Below are 11786 nucleotides of genomic sequence, written 5' to 3'. Positions count from 1 at the left end.
GCATTTACTGATACAAACAGGGTCACTAAATCTCATATACCAGCTGCTAATGCTCCAGCTCGAGTTGAGACTCCAAGAAAGCAAAACCATGATAATACACCTCATGAATCCCAAAAACGTTTAAAACGTGGGAGGCCAATTGGTTCAAAGGATAAAAATCCTCGAAAAAGAAAGATTCTGGAAAAGATAAGGATACTGACCATAAAGAAAGAGAAAATGGCAAAACCTTCCCTCAGGAAGAGGTAAATGATTCCAACAAAGAGTTGTCAATCAACTATGGTCAAACACATGTAATGTGGGATCGAGATGAAATGGAAAATATTGATGATATATTTTCTTATTTCGTAGCAAGTGATATCATAGAAGAAAATGATGATCCTGAACCAAAATCTGTAGATGATTGTCAAAGTCGACAAGATTTGAACAAATGGAAAGATGCCATGCAAGCTAAATTAAATTCATTAAACAATCGAAAGGTTTTTGGACCTATTGTCATAACACCAAATTCAATAAAGCCTATAGGATATAAATGGGTTTTTGTGAGAAAACGTAATGAGAAAAATGAAGTTACAAGATATAAAGCTAGACTTGTAGCTCAAGGTTTTTCTCAAAGGCCAGGAATTGACTATGAAGAAACGTATTCCCCTGTTATGGATGATTACGTTTAGATATTTAATCAGCTTCGCAGTTTCTAAAAAATTAGAAATGTGTCTTATGAATGTTGTTACAACTTACTTATATGGATCACTCGATAGTGACATCTATATGAAAATTCCAAAAGGATTTGAAATACCTAGAGCATTAAGCTCAAACCCCAAAGAAATGTGTTCAATCAAATTGCAAAGATCTTTATATGGGTTGAAACAATCTGGAAGAATGTGATACAATCGTCTGAGTGATTATCTTATAAGCAAAGGCTATACAAATAATCTTATTTGTCCATGTGTTTTTATTAAGAAGACAACATCAAGATTTGTGATCATAGCCGTATATGTTGATGATCTAAATATAATTGGGACGCATAACGAAATCCATGAAACGATCATTCATTTAAAGAAAGAATTTGAAATGAAAGACCTTAGAAAAACCAAATATTGTCTTGGTTTGCAGATTGAGCATATGAATAATGGAATACTTGTCCACCAGTCGAATTATACTGAAAAACTCTTAAAACGTTTCAATATGGACGAGACAAATCCTTTAAGTACCCCAATGGTTGTTAGATCACTCAATGTCAACAATGATCCATTTCGTCCTTGTGAAGAAAATGAGGAGGTTCTTGGTCCAGAAGTACCATACCTCAGTGCAATTGGAGCGCTTATGTATCTTACTAACTGTACGAGACTTGACATTTCTTGTAACACCCCGGCTTAAGCGGAAATGCCCGAGTGTGACGTACAGATTGCTCAAACACACGTGGCACTATTAAGTGACCATAATAACATTAATTCATTAAATAAGCCAAGTAACACAAGTTCAAATAATACTACAAATTGAAATCAAATCATAATAAAACAAATGTCTCGTTTATTAAATAACCTAGGTATTCTAAGCGTCTTCTAGTCTTTCATCCGCTAATCACGGTACCTGTAACATATGTATAAAATACGGTCAGCTATAAATAGCCGGTGAGTTTCCACAGTTTTAAATACATACATAAAAACCGTACAACTCATGGACAAATGATAAACGATCAAGTAAGTCCTTTCCAGTTGGTACAACCAATGTACTTGGATAATCGCGCAAGTAAGGTCCTTTCCAATTGGTAACAACCAACGTACTTGGATAGTGAGACCCTTTCCACTCGATACAAATGGACCAAATTGCAAAGGGGGCGTATGATCATACTTAATAAGACTTCCCAACGTACAAGTAATATTCGTGCAAGTAATACATGTAACACACAAGTCCATATACGAATTGTAGTTTTGTAATAGAAGAAACAATACTTGAATTTTTATAAGGATACATATGCTACCCCAAAACACTAAAAACATTAAAAAGGGGTGGTGACAAACTCACCTCGAAATCGAAGATAAATATTGCAATATAACCCGAAGGCACGATGACGAAACCGAAGCAACCGAAAATGCGTTAAAGGATCCAAAACGATTGAACTTCTCGAACTATAAATGAGAATAAATACAAAAATTTTAAGACTAACTAACGAGATTAAATTAACTTTAGTTTTGAATATGTTGCTCTATTTTAATATGTATAATTTTACTATAACGTTTATTAGCATCTTATGGTATTTTATATTATAACATTATATTTAAACTTTAATGAAACTTTTAACGAAATATATAATATTTTAACTAATTTTCGGTTAATGATTTAACACAATTATAAGGAGTATCATGTTTGCGAATTATGGATTTTAATGATAATTTTAACTCGAAAAATGATTATGTTAACGAATTATAACGGTTGACGAAATCAAATTATAAAGTTATCTTTAATGGTTTAAAGTTAACAAAACTAAAATTAAAGTTAACAAACTATATTAATTGAATATTCTTTAATTAATATTTTATTATTAATAAGAGAACTTATGAACTTTATCGGTCAAATTTATTTCTAACACGTTTACATTAGTGCATTATAAAGATTAACGAAATATATTAATAATAATATTATATTATCTTAACGGTTTCTTACGAAGCATTGCAAATATGAAAAGTTGGGTTTTTGGTTGAACCTTGATAAAATTAATTTGTATTAATTTTTAATGATTTTATTTGGTTAAATATAATAAAAGAAAATTGATTTTTTAAAATATAAGAAAACAAACGGTCTGACCCGGGTTCCAAACCCGAGTCCTCATGTTCACACATCCATGTTTAACCAGTTGAACTAGCTAATAAGTTGTTACTGAGTCATAAACATAACTATTTATGTTATTCCTCTTGTTCATCCCTAACTTTCTAACCCTAGGATTTCAACTTGATTAAACGGTTCCATGTTTGTTTAATTAAGGTTAGGGCTTGTGTTTGTCACTAAAAAGCATTTAAGAAACATACAGAACATACCCGGAAATATTAGGATTTGACTACGAACGGAGACCGCCGGAAAAAAACAACTTTGATGGACTGATTTATGATTACTGAGAGTGTATTAGTATAAATTGATGTTGAGGCCAAGTTTAGATGAAGGTTTATATCCTATTTATAGTCCTAATTGGAGCGTATTGGTTTAATTCGTGTTAATGCAATTATCATAATTTCCGGCGGTTTTAACGGATCAAAACGTGCAACTCGGTTGTTATTATACGTTGTTGTCGATGAATACGGGTTAGATGAGTTAGAATTAAGCCGTTACGCCTTTTAATTGAGTCAAAACGCGGGGATTAGGGGTGTTTGAGGGCTGCCGGAAGTCCGTCGGACGGTGGCCGGAGATATGTAACGGAAAAACGGGGAAAATGGGGCTGGTGGGTTGGTTTTGATATAATAATATTAATTTAAATGAATTTTCACTCCTCACCCCTAAAGTTTCATATTAGTTTCAAAATAGAATTTAAATATAATTACGAATTGAACCCCGTATTTTGAGATATTATATATATGTAAAAGAAACTTGGAAAAATTGTTCGTATGACACCCGTATAGTTTGCAGGGTCATTTAACTAGAAACTTTAAATCCCGGAATTTCATAAATCCAACAAATGAAAAAGAAAGAGAACGATAAACGTAGATCATTATGAATATTAAATCAACGATGCACGTTAAACATGGATATAATGAAACGACTAAACGACTCGTTTAAACAAATACAAATACGAATTCGAAAGACATAAATACACAAAACGAACTTGAGGAAAATGTATTTATACATATATATAAATATATATTTATATATAAAAAAATCTAAAAATTTAAAATGGGTCGGGTTTTCAGGTTTGAAAATTAACGAATGTTACATTTCTTTTGCATCAAATTTGTTGGCAAGATTCAATTCATCCCTTACTAAAAGACATTTGAATGACATTAAACATATTTTTCGGTATCTTAAAGGAACTTCGATTTAGGTTTATTTTATTCTAATGACTCAAAAAAAGGGTTAGTTGGTTATGCAGATGCAGGTTATTTATCAGATCCCCATAAGGTAAAATCTCAAACTGGATACGTGTTTAAGAATGGAGGAACTGCAATTTCATGGCGCTCTCAGAAACAAACACTTGTTGCTACGTCCTCAAATCATGCTGAAGTCATTGCACTACATGAAGCTTCTAGAAAGTGTGTTTGGTTAAGATCTATGACACAACTCATAGTAACCTCTTGTGAACTAGAGAAATATGCAAGTCCAACACCATTCTATGAAGACAATTCAGGCTGTGTCTCACAAATGAAAGAAGAGTATATCAAAACTGACATAACAAAACATATACCTCCAAGATTTTTCTCATATACTCAAGAACTTTTCAAAGATAAACAAGTTGAAATAAGATATGTCCAATCTAGCAACAATTCAGCAGGTCTGTTCACAAAGGCACTCCCTACAGCGACTTTCAGGAAACATATTCATGATATTGGCATGCGACATGTACGGACAATGTAACGAGCTACAACTTGAGGGGGAGCTATATACTGCACTCTTTTTCCCTTAGCTAAACTTTTTTCCCACTGGGTTTTCTTTGACAAGGTTTTTAATGAGGCAGTACTTCAAGATTAGACTCCAAGTTTGAAAACGCATCATCCAAGGGGGAGTGTTGTAATAATTGGGTCAAATTTACAATAAATGGATGCATGCATTTTCAAAGCCTAGATTAATCTTACTTACCTAGTTGTCTCCTTAATAGTAATTTTTGTCTACTCCTTTTGTAATATAAATACCACACTAATGTAATGGAAAAGATGCACCATCATATATACTCTTTTAAAGATATATAATCTTTCTCTACTTCTCTTATAATTCTTCTAAAAGCTCTTAAAAATAACATTAATCATTTGTTAGTCATTGTTATATTATAACACAAAATTTAATCTATGAGCATTTGACTTCTTGTATGTAATGATGGTCTAGAATGGTAGATCACATCTTGTTATATTGCAAGTGTTATTTTGGCAATTTATAAGCATTTGTGTAACATACCCCTGATTTTTACATTCTGGACTCGGGTTTATAGTATTAATTGCATGTTAATCTTAGTGCGAGAGTTTGGGTGGTATGAAGAAAAAACGGTCCAAGTGGAATTCAGACGAGATGATGGTGTTTATGAAAATCTAGGAAAGAAGCTGATTTAAAGGGGAAACTGGCGTCTATTAAAAGGATTACAAGTTAAAAATAGGCCGAAGTTTCCAAGCTTAAAGTGGGATACTTGGTGTACGTAATATTAATCTCTAAACTGTTTGTTTGTTTGTTACGTACACCAAACAAACAAGTATCCCACTCTAAGCCTGTAATATTAATCTGTTATACTGTTAAACCTTCAGCCTGTAATATTAATCTCTAAACCATACCACTCTAAGGTTCCAGACTTAGAGTGGGATACTTCATGAAACTATAAACTACATGTTTTTTTTTCTATAGTTTGGTTCCTTGCTAGTCTGGAATTTTCTTGAATAAAAGTTGGTTGTTAAGCGATCTATATCACAAACCCTAAGACATGTAGTTTATGGTGTCAAACGTGTGCATGAGTCATGACCAGGGTTAAGTGATAAACGAACCAGGGCCAACCTCAGATGGAGTTGGGAGGAAAGTGAGAAACGGGTCGTTCACTACAAAAAAGAGCGGTATCTGGGACTGAAAAATCAGTCACTGATACTAACGAATCAGTCCCAAATGGTTATCAAGGACTGATTTTTCCAGTCCCAAGTCAGTCCCCTATTCCTAGTCCTAGATAGTAGTTTTAATGACTGAAAATCAGTCCCCATTGCTTGGCGTCAACAGGGACTAATATTCAGTGTCCAATACACATAAATTCAGTCCTTAAACTGATCAATGGTACAACGTCATTTCAGTCTCCAATACATATCTTCTGTGAGTAAAAATCAGTCTCTAGTATTATCATATTTCAGTCCCAAATGCATTTCTTTAAGGACTAAAAATCAGTCTTCTAAGTCATGTCTATTTGTCTCCAATGTGTTTTATTATATTCGTAGCTCTGTACCAGTTCAGTCCCTAAAAAGGTGTATTAGAGACCAGTTTTTAGTCTCTAATATCACAAATTTCATTCTCTAATAAAGGGTTTTAGTAACTAAAAATTGTTCTCTAATAGCATGTCATTTCAATCCGTAATATGTTTTTTTAATGACTGAAAATTAATCTCAAATGCATTATCATTTTAGTCTCGAATATCTTTTTATATAGACTAAAAATCAGTCTCTAATAACAAAATTTACCAGTCTCCAATACGTTTAATGAGATTCTGAAAATCAATCTCTAATACGCTCCTTCAGTAACTATAAATCAGTCTTTGATATTATCTTTAAATCTAATTCGGTTATTTTAGAGACTAGAAAATAATTTCCAATAAAATCTTATTCAGTCCTTAATATGTATTTGCATTGTCTTAATTTATTTACTTTTAGGACTAAAAATAGTCTCCATATATCTTCATTTAACTGTCAATATCCAACATTGTAATACTAAACCAACAATATCATAACTTTGAAATGCTATACATAAAAAAGAAACAAAACCTGGTTTAATATTTCCAAACATTAAAATGCTAGTAAATAAAACAAGTAACAAACCATAAATAATAAGTCTTAACTAACACTCTACAAAATGGTTTGATACGAACAAAACAATTAACATGCAACAAAGCATAACAGATTTGGCAACTTACAGCAACAGACAAAAAGCGTGTGCCTTTGGCAGGACTTAAGACGTTACGAAGACGAATATCAAACCATTTTGTAAAAAGTCTGCAAATACCATGTAAAATCCAAAAGACCCCATCATATAATATAAAAAAAGGGCCATATGGGTACTATCTAGAATAGGGATGAGCATTTTCGGTACGGTTACCGACTGGTACAGGTACCGGTACCGAATTCGGTACCGATTTGGTACCGTTGGTACCGAATCGGTACCAAGTTTTGAGTTTTCGGTATCGATACGGTACCGGTCGGTTCGGTACGGTACCGTTATTTCCCGAATTTTTCACGAAATACGGTACCGAACCGATACCGGTACTAAACCGAACATTTCGGAACTGGTACCGGTACCAACTATTTCCAAATTTCGGGATCGAGATTTTCCGGATCAGTACCGGTACCATCCCGAGCTCATCCCTAATCTAGAACACAAATAGCATGTAGTCTACATAACTTTAATATATGGATATCCTGTGTTGTTGCAGATGGTTTGTTGTAGTGTTTATTCGGTCAAACTAACTTTGTTATGCTTTTGGGGTTTCATTCAATCATTTGATCAGAACTTGCTTTTCTAAGGCTCTCTAATTATCCAGAGATCTAGCCTCGGCTGTATTTAACACCTTAGTGCATCTGTAAAGCTCATTTTTGCATCAAGTTCTAACGTTTGTTCGAGATGCATATTACAAACGACTACTACTGTAAACTAACAAATTAAAGGATTACCAATGCATATTACGAACGATTATTAACGTAAACTAACAAAAAAAGATTATTATGCCATTTTTTGACAAAAGGTTGATAAAAAATGTTATTTATTTCTACAAGACAAGTTTCCTCAACGATATTTATCCAGTTCACAAACACACATTTTGAATACAAGGGGTGGGGGGGGGGGGAATCCAAAAATAATAATCACAAATATCAATTAATAACAATCTTAAGGAAATCAGAATTGACCGGCTAACAGTATTTACACGAATCAAAAAATTATACTATTATACAAGATCAGATCAGATCTTAACATGTTAGATTTAATTAATTATGACTATGTCTTATCATGAATGACTCATAGCTAGGGATAATGGCTATATAAGATCACGTTAGGTTTTAAAATGTTAAAATTTGATTAATTATGCACCTCTGCCAATTATGTTGACTATCGTATTTGACTTTTGTTGACCAACATAGATCATCGTATTAAGTTATAATATGCCATGATTATTTGTATTAGGTATATTAGGCCTTAAGCATCATAATAGCTCTTGTTGGTGGTAATCGACCACAACTGATTATCAATGTCTTAATCAACCATCATTAACCCTAACTGATTATCCATAATTCTAATTAGTCATCATTAACCCTATTAAACAATACTTGGCCCTAGTTAACCATTAGTAATCCAATTAACTATTCACATTCACAAATAATCATAATTAACTCTAGTTTAAAACCATTAACTCTAATTGACTATCAACGGCCCTCCTAGTTGGCCATCAAGTATTCTACTTGGCCACTGTTAACGAGTTTATATCCAAAATGGTTTTGGAGAAAAAATTATTTACCAAAATGGGTAAATTTTTTTATTTTATTATTAATTTTTTTATAAATTCACAATTTGTTGATCCTAATCTCATTGGTTAAGAATAATCTATCAAGAAATTTATATTCATAAACAAAAAACAAAGATCAAAATTTGAATATATACGAGGGATACCATATTTATTTTACAACTAAAATTGGCCATGAAAAAAAAATAATTAGTTGATTAAAAAAATCGTAATGGATTATTTTCGAAGAAATTTATCAGGATGATAGACAAAAATATAAATGTCATTATTTTTTAATTTATTTTTTTTATTATCTTTCTCAAAGAGAAAATTTTTAATAGAATTGATTTTTACTCAATATAAGATTATAATATGAAAAGACAAATCTAGACAAAATCACCTATTTTGTTAAATAAGTTTCAAATACCTCATTTTGGTAAATACTTTTTCCCCACACCCTATTTTGGTAACAAAAAAAATCTCAAGTAAATTATAAATAGAAATCATGACTTGTATAGAACTCAATCATTAGTAATAAAATCTAGACAGAATTACAAATTTTGTCCCTTAAAAAAAGCCAAATTACGGTTCGTGTCTTTTTTTAAGTTTCCTTGCAGGCGGTATCCTTTAAACATTTTTTTCCTACACGTTATGTCCTTTACGCTAACTGGGTTAGAAAAACTCAGTTAAATACCCTAACGTGAGGCGCATGTGAAGGTATTTTTGTCTTTTCGCGTGTAATTTGTCTAATATATATTAAAATGATTCTCTCTCTCTCTGTTCCCATCTTCTCTCTCTCTCTCTCTCTCTCCACACCAACACCAACACCAACACCACCACTTCTTCTTAAATCCGACACCATCTCCTGGAAACAAGCCGATGAGGCCATTCCGCTCCGGCGAGGAAGACGACAACACCATCTCCGGTCTTCTTCTCCGGCGAGGAAGACGGCAGCTTTCATGAAAATCATGACTAACCTGATTTTGACTTTAAGGTTAATTACATGCCTGCATAATTTTACATGAAACAAAAACCCATTAAAGCAGCCAAACAAAACAAACCCGGATCGAAAGAAAATCATCAAAATGATAGATTTTATTATTATTATTGGTTTCTAATATGAATCAATAATATTCATATTCACCATCTAATAATAATAATAATATAAACATCAGATCTACCGGAAACCAGTCATGCGACGAGCCGGAAGACCCAAGACCGTCGCCGGAGATCCGATCGGATCGCCGCCGGGCGAGCCCCGGTACCGCGGCGTCCGTAAGCGTCCCTGAGGACGGTTCGCGGCGGAGATCCGTGACCCGTGGAAGAAAGCCCGTGTTTAGTTAGGTACGTTTGATTCCGCCGAGGACGCCGCACGCGCCTACGACTACGCCGCACGTGCCCTCCGTGGATCCAAAGCCAAGACTAATTTTCCTCCTTTAACAAACGAAACGATTGATGATATGATGATGACGTCAGATCGGCGTCACGGTCACGCCAAGCCCGTGCCGACGATGAGCGGCATGAGCAGCACCGTGGAGTCCGCCACACGGCCGACTGTGGACCCGGTTCATAGATTGAAATTAAAGCCGGTTCAGGTGGACGACGATTGCCATAGTAATTGCGACTCGTCGGAGTCGGTGGTGGATGATTATTACTGTGACGTGGATCTGACGTCATCTTCGTCACGGAAGCCGTTACCGTTTGATCTGAACCTGCCTCCGCCGCCGGTGTCTGATGAGTATGGACTTTGTTCTAGAGAGAGAGAGAGAGAGAAGATGGGAAGAGAGAGAGAGAGAGAATCATTTTAATATATATTAGACAAATTACAGGCGAAAAGACAAAAATGCCCTCACATGCGCCTCACGTGAGGGTATTTAACTGAGTTTTTCTAACCCAGTTAGCGTAAAGGACATAACGTGTAGGAAAAAAATGTTTAAAGGATACCGCCTGCAAGGAAACTTAAAAAAGGACACGAACCGTAATTTGGCTTTTTTTAAAGGACAAAATTTGTAATTGGGTCTAAAATCTAAATAAAAAATAATTGGTGATAGAAATCGTAACAATATTTTATATTATAACTAGTGATAAAACTAATGTGGTTGAAATAGATCCTATTCTTAGAACTGATTTTTAGTCTTTGATATATTACCTCAAAATAGTAGAATATTATATGTTCAAATCATATTAGAGACTGGAGATCAGTTGCCATACGAATAATTTTTCATCACCGGTTTGGGATTGAAATTCTGTTTCCAATAAGTTTCCTGTATAAACCTAATATTGCCCAATTAATCAGTAACTGATAAATCAGTCCCAAATACCATATATTTGAGACTAAAATAACAGTTCCTACAAGATTAGACGCTAAATGATTGACGTGACGATGATGTTTGGAAAACTGAAGATGAGTCCCTAATATTCGGCGGTTATTAGAGACTATATATTAGTCCCAAATTACTTCATCAAAAAATATATTTAGAGATTGAAAATCAGTCTCGGAAAAGGTACATTACATGATTTCTGAGACTGATTCTTAGCCCCTAATACTTTTCCTTAGATTGTAGAATTTGCTACTAACAAATAGAGACTAAGAGTCAGTCCTTGATCTTTTCTTACACAAAATACGTCAAATACTGAATATCAATTCCTAATTCGATATGTGTTAGAAATCTTAAGAACTGATTTTCAGTCTCTTATATGTTCCTTTCACGTTAGAGACTAAAGATTAGTCACCAAATTTTTATGCCATTTTTCATTATCTATTTGTGACTAAAATTTAGTCTCGAATAATGTAAGCGACTGATTATCAGTCCCTAACATCCGTCGCAAAAAATTCAGTCCCCAATAATAATGGTAACTGATAAATCAGTCTCAGATACTAAGCATTCGAGATTGATATATCAGTCCCTAAAAATGTAGTTTCTAATGGTGCCTTTTTTTGTAGTGGTTTTTGGTGTTGGGCGAACTTTCGGACATGGTGGTATGGGAGGGTGGCCGGGGGTGGAAGGGGACCTTTGTGATGGGGGGTGAGAAAGACAACTCCTTGCAAGAAACCACATTGTGTCATGCTTTTTTTAAAAAACAATTTTTTTTAATATCAATAATAATACCCACATTAGAAAACAGCATATGCATTATAAAAAATAAGGTTTTTCATGAGGAGCCGTTATCACATATATATGGATAAAAACTATAAAAATAGTTTATTAAAAATAGGGGGGGGGGGAAGGTAACTGAAAAAATTTTCATTTTTAACATTTCTATTTATTTTATGACTAACAAATTTAATACATTTTCTAATTTTCAACGTGCGTTATTTAGTTACTAAAAAATTACTAGCGAAACTTTTGCTATATAATATTGTTTTTAATATTTGATCAAGCATGTTAAAATAGATATTCTTTTTAGGAATTGGGTA

At 33.6% G+C, this 11786-nt stretch overlaps 1 pseudogene; it reads left to right on the top strand.

The window, feature by feature from the left end:
* The first annotated feature begins 9457 nt into the window (after positions 1-9457).
* On the top strand, positions 9458-10176 carry LOC143573014 (ethylene-responsive transcription factor 3-like; annotated as a pseudogene).
* Positions 10177-11786: the final 1610 nt, after the last annotated feature.

The sequence above is a fragment of the Bidens hawaiensis genome, unplaced genomic scaffold (genome assembly GCF_021521415.1).
Source record: "Bidens hawaiensis isolate Kalapana, Puna unplaced genomic scaffold, B.hawaiensis_p1.1 tig00001382_1, whole genome shotgun sequence".
In the NCBI taxonomy this organism is placed as follows: Eukaryota; Viridiplantae; Streptophyta; class Magnoliopsida; order Asterales; family Asteraceae; genus Bidens; species Bidens hawaiensis.
Note: the sequence above shows the minus strand (reverse complement) of the source record. Positions and strands in the feature narration are given on the sequence as shown.